This window comes from Rhinolophus sinicus, chromosome 7, assembly GCF_057876585.1.
Source record: "Rhinolophus sinicus isolate RSI-liver-muscle chromosome 7, RSI-T2T, whole genome shotgun sequence".
In the NCBI taxonomy this organism is placed as follows: domain Eukaryota; kingdom Metazoa; phylum Chordata; class Mammalia; order Chiroptera; family Rhinolophidae; genus Rhinolophus; species Rhinolophus sinicus.
Window position 1 is genome coordinate 6,208,100 of NC_142507.1, and position 14,920 is coordinate 6,223,019.

General features: G+C 37.3%; 1 protein-coding gene across 9 annotated transcripts in view; it reads right to left on the reverse strand.

Annotated features, from left to right (window-relative positions):
• The window catches only part of LOC141568604 (uncharacterized), a 60,185-nt gene that overhangs the window by 16,203 nt on the left and 29,062 nt on the right, over positions 1–14,920 (reverse strand). For 8 of the 9 annotated variants that reach the window (XR_012491772.2, XR_016021681.1, XR_016021682.1 and 5 more), the window contains one exon: positions 157–1,018. The gene's annotated coding sequence lies outside the window, so the exon portion shown is untranslated. Of the gene's footprint in view, positions 1–156; positions 1,019–11,611; positions 11,715–14,920 lie in introns of all 9 variants that reach the window. The other variant, XM_088799359.1, reaches the window with a different exon arrangement.

Genomic DNA, 14,920 nt, shown 5'->3' on the forward strand with positions numbered 1-14,920 from the left:
AAAGTTCCACTGTAGGCACCTGGAAACGTAGCAGTCAAATAGTAGTAGTTTTTCTGGTATGTGGACATTTCAGCTTAAACCCAAACAGGACTAAGAAGGGTCATAGATTCAGATACTGAAAACTGCAAAATAACCAGTTGGGAGCCAACCACTTACCAAATGTGTGAGGGCTTTGACCAGCATGCTTTACACGTAGGTATCCTTGTGTAGCCCAGACATCACCAGTGAAGGGGATTCAACACCTCTTGGATATAGAGGCATCTGTGACCATTAGAAAGTCATTTCTTTTCATCAAACTCAAAATCATGAACAATTCAGGACCTTTCCACAAGCTATGCCACCCCCACATTTAATTTCAGGAATCCTAATTAGCTACTTATATTTTCCAATAATTGCATGAATATATGAATGAGGTCAATGTTTGGTGATTAGATGCCCCCAAGGATAGAATTCTTTATTGGAGGAGTACTCAAAAAGTGTAAAGTTGTATATGCAAACTTTTTTCATTATGGGAAGCAAGTCAGAGGGCTCATGACCTCAGACGCCAATAGGACATCTCTGCCCGGCCTGTCCTGCAAGTTCTCCAAGCCTGACGTGCCAACACAAGAGTTTTCTCGTCTGCCTTTTCTGCAACCACTTTCTCATTCCCGAATTGTTTTCATAGTCTTCATTATCTCCTCAACACACATCTGACTTTTCAGTCTTTCTGGTGATCAACGTGTGGTCTTGAGGAAGGGTTTTCAATTTGTACTTGTCATATGTGGTGGTTTCTGTGGAGGGCAGTGGTTTCAAGGGCCAGGAAGTGGAGAGGGAAGGGAGGAGATCTACTTCAGTGAGTATGGCCCTTTTTATTTTATTTTCTGGACGTATCAGTAAGATTTCGTTTGATGAAGTAGTTCCACTGTTTAGAAACATGACCAACTATGTCGGTGTGACTTCGAAATAGTTACCAGCTTAATTTTTCTTCTCTTTCATACCTCTTGCTATGAAGTTGTAACAGATGATAACATAGAAGATTCTGTGGGGAAAACAAAAGTATAAAGGATATGAAATGCAGAATATACTATGGGGACAATTATGAGTTTTGCAGTGCTAGGACCATGGGCCAGATCAGGGACATACGGTAGGGTGATAGTGGAGAGAGAGTTGCAAAGTCACATATTTGGAGACAAATGACCAATGCTGCTATTCTGCTCTCCAAAGTGGAGAGGGCTAAGGGTACTCCATCCTTATGCCCTGTAAGGTGACACCACAGGTCTGCGGAAACTGGGTGATGTGTACCTTCTACACCAGAGTGGGACCAGGGAGAATGAACTGGTGCCCAACTCACCCCTGCAAAAGCAGTAAAACAGAAATAGAGGCATTACTAGGCCCACTCTCCATCATTATGGCCTTCCTTGGAAGAGAGCCTGGGCCACAAAGAGCCTGCACAGGAAGCCAGGAGGGAGACCAGGTTAGAGCCAAGAGTGTTACAAAGTGTGTTCCCTGGTGATGACCTCTGATTTCCCACACACGCCCTCATTAGGGGAAAGACCACCTCAACCAACTCCAGGCTCAGGGGTGTGAAGCCACCAGAGAATAAAGACTTCTGTTCTGTCTCCAGCCTCTCCTGCCTCCTGCAATGGGGAACAGGAAAGAATGTGAAAGGGGAGAGTGGGTACCGAGTACCGTCTCCTTCCAGGAGGACACCCCCAATTATAGACCTTATCAGGGTTTAGAAGGGAGAGTAAACATCACGTTTGACTGAGAATAAAATGTGGATTAATATCCTGTACTGGGTACATTCTAATGGCTGAAATGAAGCTTTAATTTGGAACTTTAAATCATAGACTTTTACTGAAGAGTTAGCAGCAATTTCAGAGGAACTTTTTGTTTGGATCACAGCCCATAAGCTGTGTATTTAACACGCCATTTGTCTAAGGTTTGTGTCAGTCACACACACACTCGCTCCCTCATCCACCTCTCCAGTTCTGGAGAACATATTCTGCATTTCTGTTCTTTAAACCACTACCCTTCCTAGCTACTGTTTATTGACTTCAGAAAAGGTGTCAGTGGACCCCAAAGACCAGCTGTAGCGCCACTTCTCATGTGAAGGACCCCTACTTCCCAGACAGGCTTGGCCTCTATGTCGTCAGTGTTTACCTAAAGCTCAGGGTCTGGCTCTCTCCCCCCGAGTCCTACAGTTAGAATTCCCAAAGGAACGGTACAGGTTCCCTTCCCTCCAGGAGCTCCCAATTGAACTGTAGAGACTTGGGTAACGTGCAGAAGAGGCTCAGGAGAGGATACGGTTCACTGTTTCATTCTTTTTTTTTTTTTTTTTTTTAATTTCATTTCCCTATTTCCCAAAACCTGAGTAACAAAAACTGGCTCCAAAAATAAAGTGTATACTGTATGTCACTTCAGTTCATGGTGGTGGTTCTGATTGGAATAACGTTTCCCTCCTCTCTCATGACTCAAAAAGAAAAGTGTTGTGCTCAACTCCGCACAGCAGATGGGGAAAACAAATTAAGGCACTCCAAATATAGCTGGGAAATCCCTATCAATATTTCAAAACCAGATGTTCTTTAGCGCCAAACACCGTAAGATTGCAATAGCAATTATAATAATAACAATAATAGCAGCGTAAACTTTTATAGCAACCTTTGTTCAAGAGTTAAAGCACTTTGGTATGCAGTGATAAGCAAAATGTAAATCGAAAAGCGCATGAAATAATCCTTAATACTGATTGCGTATAATAATTAAATCTTTGTTTTCTTTCTTAATTTTGCATATTTGAAAATTATTTCATTGGATTTTCATACATTTATCCGATTTAAATTCAGCTATTTTAGAAACTCATGTGGTGTCCTGTTTTCCTGATTGAGAATAATAGTTCTCTGCCTAATATAATTGCACATATTTATTATGGTGTTTTTCCCTAAACCAAGGTTAATAAAAACAAAAATTTGTTCACACAGAAACGATAACAGGAATATCACAAAGTTAAAAGAACTCCCTATGTCAGTTTATCTTAGATTTTTCAGCTTAAGGCATTCCATTTTCTCAGGCTTTTACTGAGCTATTATTTGTGTGTCTTACAGTTTTGGTTTTGGTTTTCTTTTTTTTTTGTTTTGTTTTGCTTTTATTCACAGTGATATTTAGTGAAGTGTCCAAGCTTGCTCCACTTATAAGAGAAAAATCAGTTCCAGTTCTTAGTCTGGAAAATTCTGGACAACCAAATTATCTGAGATGCCAAAATTTCCAAACCATAAATAATAAATATTAGGAAGTTGATCTAGAAGTACTTTAATGTTTTCTTTATTAAACCCCCTAAGGTTGACTCTGGGCCTTAAAGTTAGAGGTAGAACATGGTGGAAGACACAGTATTTACAAATCTTCTTCAGAACATCTGTTTTCTAATTAATAATAAACATTGAACAAAAAGTTTAGGAACAGTATAATTAAATTATCAGGGAGGTACTGATTAGTGTTTGCAAAGAATTTCATAAATATTTTTGTTTATAAATATTATTAGAATTGAAACTGCTTAAGATGCTCCTGGAAATATCTTCAAAGACTTTTTAATAAGTTTTCATCTTTTTTGAATATGACTAATATGAAGTTATTAGAACTAATATAAAATGTGCTTTTATACAAAAATGAGATCTTCCTTTTTAATCTGAGCAGTGTTTAAAAGATTACTGTAAAAAAATTGTTGGTCTTTTTTTCATATCACATGCACACACACAAAACCCTACATACTAGTTTATTGCTAAAAAGATGTTGAACTTTTTAAAACTTCAGAAATATGCTTCCAAACTACATTCTAGATAAGTACCAATTTAGCAAGACCAACAACGAGTAAAGACTACTGAGAATTATTCTTTATAATCTAAGATGGACACTGAAGGTCTTCAGTTCAGGTGATAAAGTCATATAAGTAATTCCCTGAAGATATTATGGAATGATATTCAGTGTACTGCATCGTTACCTCCCAGGCCACATATTACAGTACAAAGAGCATATTCTTTGTACTTAGAATACTGAGACCATGAATGATAAAAGTTCTTTGAGCCTCAGTTTTCAAATCAATAAAACAGAGGTAATTAATACTTCCGAGGGTGTTGTAAGAATTGAACCTGATGATGTAAAAAAAGGAATCAATAAAGTAACTGACACATGTTGGAAAAAAATTAAAAGATGTTATGTCACATTGCTTGCCAGGGAATCGAAAAAGTTTTTGAATATTAAAATAGTATAAAGGAGATCATGGGAAACGTTGAAATATTATTAATAGATTACTTACTCTATTAATTCATTCATCACATATTTATTGAGCACCCAGTAGGCAGCATGTATAATTCTAGTTGCATGAGGTTTGAAGACGATATTGCCTGCCCTTCTGGATCTTATATTCCGGGAGAGGATTACAGTTACCTACTTTAAAGGGAAGCATTAAAAGGACTACACTAGGCATATTCATTGTGCATTTTTTAATCAAATTTTCTATTAGTGTTTTCGGTGTTCTCAGAGTATTCTTAGAATGTCAAAAGCAACTAACTACTTTGAAGCGTCAATTTACTTTTCATCTAGAATGTGAAAGAAAGAACTTGGAAACAAATACCTATGCCTATCTCTCCATGCCCTCCTCAAACTGAAACTAAAGAAACTTGGAACAATCATTGTAAAGTACCTCAGAAGTCAGCTTTTCATAAGCTCAATAATGTAAGTTGAAATACCGCTGCTCTGGAGGGCATTCCTGTAATACAATTGCTTTGACTTCTCTTTGAGAAAAAGAAACCTTTTTTTTTTTCTTCTTCTAAGGCACTTCATGTAGCACGTTAATTCAGCATTAATTATAGAACATGTCAAACTGCATTTCAGTCAAAGCTCCCTGTAAGTCTCCAGAGCTTTCCTAATGACAGTAATTATAGGTCATAAAAAGAGTCGTCTAAAATTAACATTTCTCTCATGTCTTGATCGGAAAATGTAAATGGCTGCACAGTACAGATGTTTTGATTAGTAAAATTTACACTTCCTTTTTCGTTTCAATGCCTGTCAAACTTCACAGTGTTAAACGGAACGTGCCGCATTTCTCATCTCTGAATAGATAAAGGTACATCAAAAACGGTGGGAGAACTTCTCAAAATGCTATACCTTATTATCTGGTGCTGCAATTAAACAAAAATAAGTCAACAGTTTCTTCAATACATGCAAGAATTCTTTGAAAAGATGAGCAAAATATATTTTTTGCTTTCCGAAAATTCCACCAAAAAAAAATGGTTTAAAGAATTGCATTTGAGGCAAGCTTATAAAAATGATTTATTCGAATGTAGAAAAGCATCATGCCAACTTATATATTGATCTAAGTCTCCTGGTAAACCACATTTTATCATATACTATCCGAGAGAACACATAAAACCTGCTCTATTCTGAACTGTCAAAATTTACTTCCTAGAAAATGAGAATGGAAGCACTCTGGTTTAAACAATGTTAATATCATCAAACATCCAGGGAAATAGAACAAATTAAAAGAGAATCACTTCAAAGAATAAAAGGCCTACACCTTAAGTAATAATAAATCTAATACTTGACATTCATCTCCCTGGAAAATAAAATTAGATAAACTTTTGCAAGGGCATTCAGAACAGCCAATCCCGTTTATTAATAATTTCCTGTTTTCATATTGGAAGCTCATATTATCCGGGCTCAGCCACAGTAGACCTTTGCAGATATTTAATAAAGCTGCCATGTGTAAGCCTCTCTGATTACCTATAACCTTCCAGCTCTCACACACCCTGTGCTGTGGCTTCGCAGAAGGACAGGCCGCTGTCACCTGCTATGATGTTTGACAGCTTCTTCTGCTACATGGAGCCGGCACAAAATTACTTTTTCCAAATCCATCCCTAGTTAATAACCAAAAGTAATAATAGCATTCAGCACGCATAATACTCAGAGAAAGTGACGTGAAGCAACAGAGGGAAGAGAAAAGATTAAAGAGCGATTATTCTGGAGGGGAGATCAAAAACGGAACCTTGTACCACACAACAGCGATTCCGTCATAACGCCACGCAGAGTTGTACCTGTCACATGACAAAATCCACACCGCAGGGCCGAGAGACAAGGAAGAGATTTCCTATTGTATTTACACGAGGGGTATGCTTATTCCAGTTGATACAGAGCAACACTGGAGAATTTTTCTTTCTCAATTATTCTTAGACATTCTCTTGGGAGCAAGATATGACTTACCTCTAGTGGGAAATGTCTTGTTAATGGAAATGTATTGCTTTGACTTCACCTTATGGTTAGTAAAAATAATAAGGTATTTTGCTTATAGAATAGACCAGACTAATCCTTATCCAAATTTACAAGCACACCAAATCCAATTCAACCTATTCTTTTAAAAGATGAAACACCAAATTAAAAATCTGAACCCTTGATTGAATAAAAATAAATAAATAAAAGATTTTTTTTTTTAATCATATAGGCAGGATCCAGTATATACATTTGTTTTCATTTAAAACAGGTGAATGAACTTGTTACGGGGTTGACTGTGACTGACAATTAATGGGGGGGAAATGGATGACTCCTTCCTTCTTTCCTTGCTTCTTTCCTTCTTTCTTTCCTTCCTTCTTTCCTACCCTCCCTTCTTTCTCTTTGCATGTTTTCCCCCTTGCTTTCCTTCCTTCTTTTTTTCTACAACATTTTCCTGAAAGGCTTCATATACTTGACGCTTTCTCGGCAACTAGAACTAACTATATAGTATTTCTATATTCTGAATGGTCACAGATGGAAGAAAGTCATAATCAAGTTAAATATTTGATCAAAAAACAGAAGAACTACCTATCTGTGTTTACATTTCCTATGTCGACACAGATTACTGGTGTTTCTCACTGATAATGTGTGTTTTATGTATTGGACATAATGGGCTGCAAGGTGTGCCTCTGAATCCTGAAGTGTGTACCGAGACCACGAAAGCAATTTTCCTTCCTGTGGTTGGCTTCTCCTGAGTCACATGAACTTATACCCAGGTGTTTATGACAGAAATGGGACCACGGTCTTTGACACCTCCCCTGTCTCTTGCCCCGTATCTGATTTTTCAGTCAGTGCTACTTTTAAATGGAGCCCACTTCAGCCAAAGCCACAATGATTACGCGCTTAGACAGTACATAGATCTCAAAGACCTCCTGTTCACTCCAGACTAAAACTGGCGTTCCGTCCAGGGTAAATTTCTGAAATGCAGATATCATGTCTCTTCTCTTCCTCAAACTCTTCAGGACCTGCTTTGAGGATAGGGCAGAAACCTTACTATGACTGGGAGGAAATGTGTGATTTGACACCTGCCCACGTCTGCAGCCTTACCGCAGGTCACTCACCTGTGCTCACTGTACCCTGGTCAGCTTGACCATCTGTCCTGCTTCTGGGCCTTTCTCATTGGCTGCTCCCTCTTTTGGGGAAATGTCCCGCCCCTAGGCCCCTGGTTTTCTCCTGCTCTCCTTCAGGATTCAGTTTAAATGTGACTGCTTTGGTGATGCTTTCTGTGGCAGTCCAGTCTAGCCCCCTGCTCCTCCCCTAGGACCCATTTCATAGACCCAGGCACGTTTCTTTCACCGCAATAGTTACATCTCAGAGTCAGTATCTTGTTCATCTCATGCGCATCTGTCAGCGGGACAAGGGCAGGGAGAAGTCTTGCTCTCTATGTCCACTGTGCCTACTCCAGGGCCTGGCACCCAGGAGTAATGAGTTCACGGGATGTATGTATTTTCTCCCACCAAACAGATACTCATTGCACAGCTCTCAAATCAACTAATTATTATGCAGTAGTGTTTGTGCCTAATGTCTCCCTTAGGTCGGATTCCCTAGAAATGGGCCTGGGACAGGATTTGTACGTAAGTGATTCATTAAGAAGTGTTGCAAAGAGAGACCAGTGAGGAATTAGGAGGAACAGCAGAAAGATGGGGGAAGAAAAACAAGCAAGGTAGTGATTTCAGGCCAACTCCCCTCCAGAGCCAGGGGAGCTTCTGTGGAGTGATGTGAATTCAGCTTCCAGTTCTCTGCGAGTGTGTAGAAAGTGACTCAGCAGGAGAGCTGTTCTCCATAGAAGAGGAGAGTGTGGGCTGTTGGTAGCAAAGATACGTGGAGCCAAGAAAGGGACAGAGAAATGGCAAAAGACATTTGAACCGTAGCATCAGCAGTAGCTGCCATTGTGTGTAAATGTTTACTATACTCCTGGATTTATTTTTTTTTTAAGATATGAACTAGGATGTCATTATTTTGATGGAAAGTGAATCACATAAGCTCTGATAAACTTTCTTAAAACCTATCTTATCATCTTGCCCCTTAAAATGTCTTCCCCCTCTTTGAGGGGAAATCGTGTTGATTTCCTATAATTTTTTATAAACATTGAAGCAAGACTTTAAAACAGTATCCTTGAAGACTGTTACCACAACCTAAGTTCCATTTGTGACCTCAGGAGCAATGCCAGATCCTGATGGTGCAGATTCAAAGTAATATTCAGATGGGGGTCAAATATATGGTGATAGAAGGAGAACTGACTCTGCGTGGTGAACACACAGTGTGATATATAGATGATATAATACAGACTTGTACACCTGAAATCTATGTAATTTTACTAACCATTGTCACCCCAATAAATTTAATAAAATTAAAAAAGTAATACTCAATTATGTTGTGTTTCAATCAACATTTGGGATTTAGAACAAATCTGATATACCATGCCCCTGTATTCCATATTTTTCTTAAGTTGAGAAATCCACAGAGGTCCATTAAACTTGACTCACTACCCTAGGGGTGAAATGGGTTTTGGTTAGTTTAACGGAATATTTCTAATGGATAACACCTATTAGGGACATGCCATTCTGTACCAAATAGCACAAGAGAAACTTTCTGAACAAAGAAATGAAACTCAAAAATAAACTAACTATTCAAAGGAGAATTCAAAGATTCCAAAACTTAATTTCTAATTAATATAAGCTGGGATATCCTATAACATCTGAAATCAGGGAACTTGAAGAGTTTTGCTTAGGTTCCAACCTTAATTACTTTCTATACTTTATTACATTAATGCTGTTATATCGAAGGCGGTTGAGTCATGGTTTTTAAATCTCATTCTGCACATAACAAGTACAGTAGCATTCTGAGATTTTAGAGTATTATTAAGAACTGCTATCATTGCTTTTTGTCCATTAAATGTAGAAAACCAGGTTTGTAGATAAGGGAGAGAAACTGCCTGTTGGATATCCGTTTATCGATATCTTTATCCGAAGTAAACAGTAGCAACTGAAAACTGGAAGCATCATATACCAGTGTTGGGTTTAGTGAACTATTCACTTTTGACCTCCCTCTGGTAAGAAGAGAAAAGAAAGGATATGCTGGGTAAATTGTGTGATTGGCATTCACTTTTCTGTCCTCCATTTTTATTTATCCGTTTCTTGGTTGGGAAGAAAGCCACTCACCCTCAGTTTCATAAAATTTAAGTTACATACCAAATTTTAGTTTGAGGAACACAAACCTGCATTTCTTATATTCTTGCAAAATACTGTGTACTGTGTCTAGAAGATGCAATAATGCATAAGACAGACTGTCTTCAAGAAGATCACTGCCTCCCAAGCCAGATAATTGTAATACAATGTGCTGAAAATTATGAGGTGTTTGCTACTGCACATAGAAGAGATGAGCTTATATCAGGGCTTTACGAAAGATTTGAAAAGTTTCTAGCACCTTCCCACCCCTACCCCCTTCCCACCCACAAAGGAAGACAAAGGTATTACTCACAACAGACTGAATACTGTAACCAACAACGTCAAAATGTCAATGCTTAACGTGATAAAGTCTATTTATCTCTTATAAAACCTCAATCCTTATGTCCCCGAATGGGCAGTCCTGAAGGCTGGTGACCCATGGACGTGACTCACTCCAAATTGTCTCCAGAACTCCCTGGGGTCTCAGAGTCATTTATTTTCAGTCAATGCATGGGAAAAATGAGAGTAGAATAGCACAGGGGAGGTTTTTATGGGTCAGACTTGGAGGTGACATGAATAATTTCAGCTCATATTCAGTAGGCCAGAAATCTGTCCATGGCCATTCCTAACTACAAAGGAGGCTACCAGAGAGAAACAATGGGTATGATACACAACTAGTCTCACTCTGCCACATTTCTTTCTTTAGCCACCAAATACCCATTCGAACCTTTTCTCCTGTGTGGAGAATGCAGTCAGCTCCTCCCTAAGAGAAACAGCCTCAACCCCCAACCAGTCGAAATCCAAGATCTGTGAGAGGAGTCATTGTCCCAGCCACCAAGTGTCCCCTTGTGGTCTTTCAACACATGAACTAAAAAGTCTAATTGTTTTCAATACAACTTTAAGGAGACACAAGATATCTGCCTGCTTAGAGATAGAATAAAAATGTAATAAAAAATAAAACACTGAGTCACTGGATTATCACAAAGGTAAAATCGTGCCAGGTAGAGTTAGGAAGGAAGGAAAGAATGGAGGAAGGGAGGGAGGGAAAGAGGGAAGAAGGGGAGGGAAGGAAGGAGGGAGGGAGGGAGGAAGGAAGGAAGGAAGGAAGGAAGGAAGGAAGGAAGGAAGGAAGGAAGGAAGGAAGGGATTGAGAACACCATTTTTACTGTTAAGGATTTACATCTCAAACTAATGATGACAATTATTTATATTAGATGGTAGGCTAATAACTGTGCTTTCTTTCCTTTAAATTCTCGTAGCAACCATGTGAGTTGGTATTACCATTACTTTCATTTTACTGATGAAAAAACTTAAGTTCAGAAACTTTAAGCAACTTGTCTCAGTTCACACAGATACTAATTAGTTGGGGTTTGATCTGAATCGTCTGAATCAAGTCTTATCTATTATATAGTACCTTTCATAATATAATTTAAGTAGCTAAAGGGCCATTTGATTTGTCACTTAATTATTATTACAAATTGCATATCAGTGGAAGATTCATTAAACATTCAGAACAACCTAAGGACAGTAACCACTGTAATATATATTTTAGGATTTTGAAAGTGTCTACAAATAATATAATCCTACTTAAAACAAAACCATTTAACTCTGAACCCACCAATTCATGAAATCTCAATACATTTGAACAACGGTTTCAAATTTTGAATATGTGAATAGCTTAGATGCCTTAGGCCTCAGTTTCCATTACTATAGCATTGCTATGAAAATATAACTAATCAATACCTAATTTTAAGATTTATTTTCGTGAGATGTTGCTTATAATGAATAGGCTCATCATTGTTCACCTTAAATTTATCTAATTAAAGTGAAGACATTGCTCTTCTTTCATAATTTTCCCATATAAATATGAATAGCATTTCTGAATCAATGTTAATGTAGAGGTACATATTGCTTTCAATGTAAAGAATCATGCAAATTTTCTAGTTTTAAATGATAATTAAGGCAATGCATTCAAACAATTTGATGTATTACTTGGTTTTGTAGAATACCATTTCACCACGGTGAAAATGGGTTGCTGAAAAAGACTTTCTGCCAGGTATTTTTCAGAAAGAGTATTTACATAGGCAAAATAGTTTTTTATAGCAGTTGCATTTTTTAAATAAGAAAGAAGAAATATCCTTTAACTTTACCATTCTCAGGAAGAATTATGCTCACTATTTTATAACACTTTTGTTCAATAGAGTGCATTATTTTTTCAATAAGCAGACTTTCCCACTCAACTTCCAGTGATATCTGAAAAACATAATTACAGTTCAGCTATCACACATATTAATTTTCATTTTTTCAGAATAATGCACACAGTTCCAATAATGCTTCTTGCTAATATATGCTCTCTCAGTAATGCATTAATACAGTGGGATAGCAGCTTTTTCTTGGACTTTGAATTTGTGATTTTAAGAAGGCAAATATAGCAATTAAGAACCCAAAGAAATCCCTCATCAAATTAGAATCAGCTGGCAAATTTGGACCTGAGCTAATTAACTGTGCTCTTAAGAATTTTTCTGAGAAATGAACTCAATTTAAACTTAAATTAATTAAATTAAAATATATTCTAAAATCCGATAGATCAAAACCCATTAATTTTAGTTTAGCTGGTTCAGTCCAGCCAAGTCTTGTGTTGTGACCTGCTATACCCCAAGCGGTTATGCAGTTAACATTAGAGTACAAGGATTACGCATTAAAAAGTGTCACATGCCTTTAACTTGCCTAATAAAATTATATGTAGTGCTGTCATAACTCAAGCATAAATAAACGTGGAAAAAAAACAAAGTAGTTCTTTTCTTTCTAAAGTAGTGTCATGAAATTGACATAGAGAAAAATGTTCCTCCTTTCCCAAAATGAGAATTGTTCCCCTTGCAAACCTTCACTAAACTGGTCCTTTTAGCAATTTTGCTGTGGTGTATAGAAGGAAGGACATTTTGGGGCTGTACTTTTTCATTTACATTACACTCTTTCTCTCCAGACACACTGTTTTTTGTCGAGAACTTTTTTCTCCATATGCATTTTAGCCTTATTACTGTGTAAAAGAAGAGGAAACAAAACAAAACAAAAAAAAAACACCTATTTTACTCAATTCTTTCTTTAAAAAAAATTGTGTTATTAGATGAAAGATTTGAAAGTTCAGAAGGAAGAAAATATTTATAAAGTGTCAAAGACCAAGTCTTTTTAATGAGAGAGAAAAGACAATGATGATGGAAGAACTGATTCTGGGTGGTGAGCACACAAGGTGACAGACATGTACATGATGTATTACAGAATCGTACACCTGAAATCTATGGAATTTTACTAAACAATGTCACTCCAATAAATTTAATGAAACTTAAAAAAAAAGACAATGCTAGCCTGATTCACAGGAAGTTTAAACAATCATGCACAGGTAACTTTCACAAACACAGAGGACTTAGGGGAGTGAATGGAGTGGGTGAATGGTTCTCTTACAGATACCTCACAATAACCCTTATTAATGGGGTAAATATAAGCTCAAATTTTTCCAGGGTAGTACTATGTGTGCCTGTTATCCTGGGAAACTTAATTGTGAACACCCTTGGTTTGGACATAATATCGTATAGATACTTAATTGTAGGATTCCTTTTATACGTGGCGTGGGGACCGGTGACTAGAGAAGTCTGTTCATGAAAGTCGTACGTTGTAAGTGTCAAGAAAATTGAAGAAGTTGTAAGATGCCCAGAAATATGGAGTTAAACTTAGACTAGACTAGGCTGCACCAGACTGAGTACCTCTTGAAGAACAAAGTAGATTTTACTTATTCAGATGTTTCAGTCTCTCCCTGCGCTGGGTGTGGGTTTGGATACCACTTCTACAGGTGGGAAAGGGGAGGCTTCGGGAATCTCCTCAGCGTTCTAAACTGCAAAATAAGAGGTCCTAGTTCTGTTGATGTTCAATTACGTCTCACTTTTTCCATTACTGCTTTTTATATGTTTCATGATGTATATACTAGTTCAGTAGCATCCCATCGGTTTTAAATAAATAAATGCGTTGAAGGCATGACCACAAAATGTATGCTGATGGGCCAGGCGACCAAACTGGTTTCCACAGTGCTTATCTCATATGTGCTGAACTTCCATGCTGCACTGGTAATGCTATGGACACTAAGAGATCATAACCTTCCTCCCGTCTACACTCTAAAGATCCCCGAGCAGTACCCAGACAATTTTGACTATGCTATATTATTATCATTAATAATATTAGGTTGGTGCAAAAGTCATTGCAATTATTTTTAACCTTTTAAACCACAGAGACTTTTGCACCAACTTAATATTATGTAAAATGGGAACTAGTGACATACATAGAATTTTTCCACTGTTTCTGTTTGGTGTGACACCTAACATTCTTACTTAAAAGTCACCTAAATTAAGTTTTCTAGGCAACAGAAGTCAAGTTTTGTTCCCATGATTTAGCAAAAGGTTAAAACGGGAAGATTTACAAGAGTAGTCATTGCTCGGACAATAAGTGTTTAAAAAGTCATTAGGAGAATAAAATTGTGCAAAAGGTCACTAATCTGTCACATTACATCAGCACATGCAGCAATGGTGTTTAGATTGTGTTAAGGCTTTAGCGTACCAGATTTTTTCAAAATTAAGGATGTGGAAAACATTACAACTTGAACGTGAAAGCATTCCAGATTTCTGGCCATCTTGAATTTAAAGTCAGATTATATAAGACACACAGTGCATTTACTAACATACCTTTCAGAATGACTATTCTTCACTTTTTGGAATAGATGTTGAGGCAACAGTGTTCGTGTATATTGAATGTCTGGCTCTCTTTATGGAGAAACTACAAATTTGCAACGTTTGGTGCATGGCAATTTTTCAGCATGTAAAGTTTCTATTTTTACTTATGAAGGAATATAAAGTGTAACTTGAACACTTTAACTGCAGATACGGTTTTTACTTTCAATTTATCAGACTAAAGTTCTTTTAACATCAGCAGAAAACTAGCACATAGGAGAGAGACCATAAGTGCATAATCACACATTCTCTATTGCCAATTTCATACCAAATACTGAAAACAAAGCAAGTAAAATCCCATGAAACCAGACTTGAGGCCCATAATTTAGCGCCTGCTACTACAGGATGGGTTTATATAGTTGCAAAATTAAGCCTAAGTATAATTATCATAGTCTATGCAGGAATTCTTTCTGTAAAAGTAGAAAAGTTCTGAGATAGGACCTCTTTCTGGACACGGAAGTGAAATAAGTCAAATTCCTCATGACATCATATGTTACTGGTCCAGTGGCCGTAAGAGTTCACATCTCCATTTTCAAAGCTAAAGAAAAATATGTTTGATTATTTTTCTTTCATGGAAAATTGAATCAAAGTACTCTGAGTAATATATCCCCACTTAAAACCTGTTTTGCCTTTCTTTCAATGGTCTGAACAGATAAAAAAGATCAACACTTTGTTCAAGAAAATGTA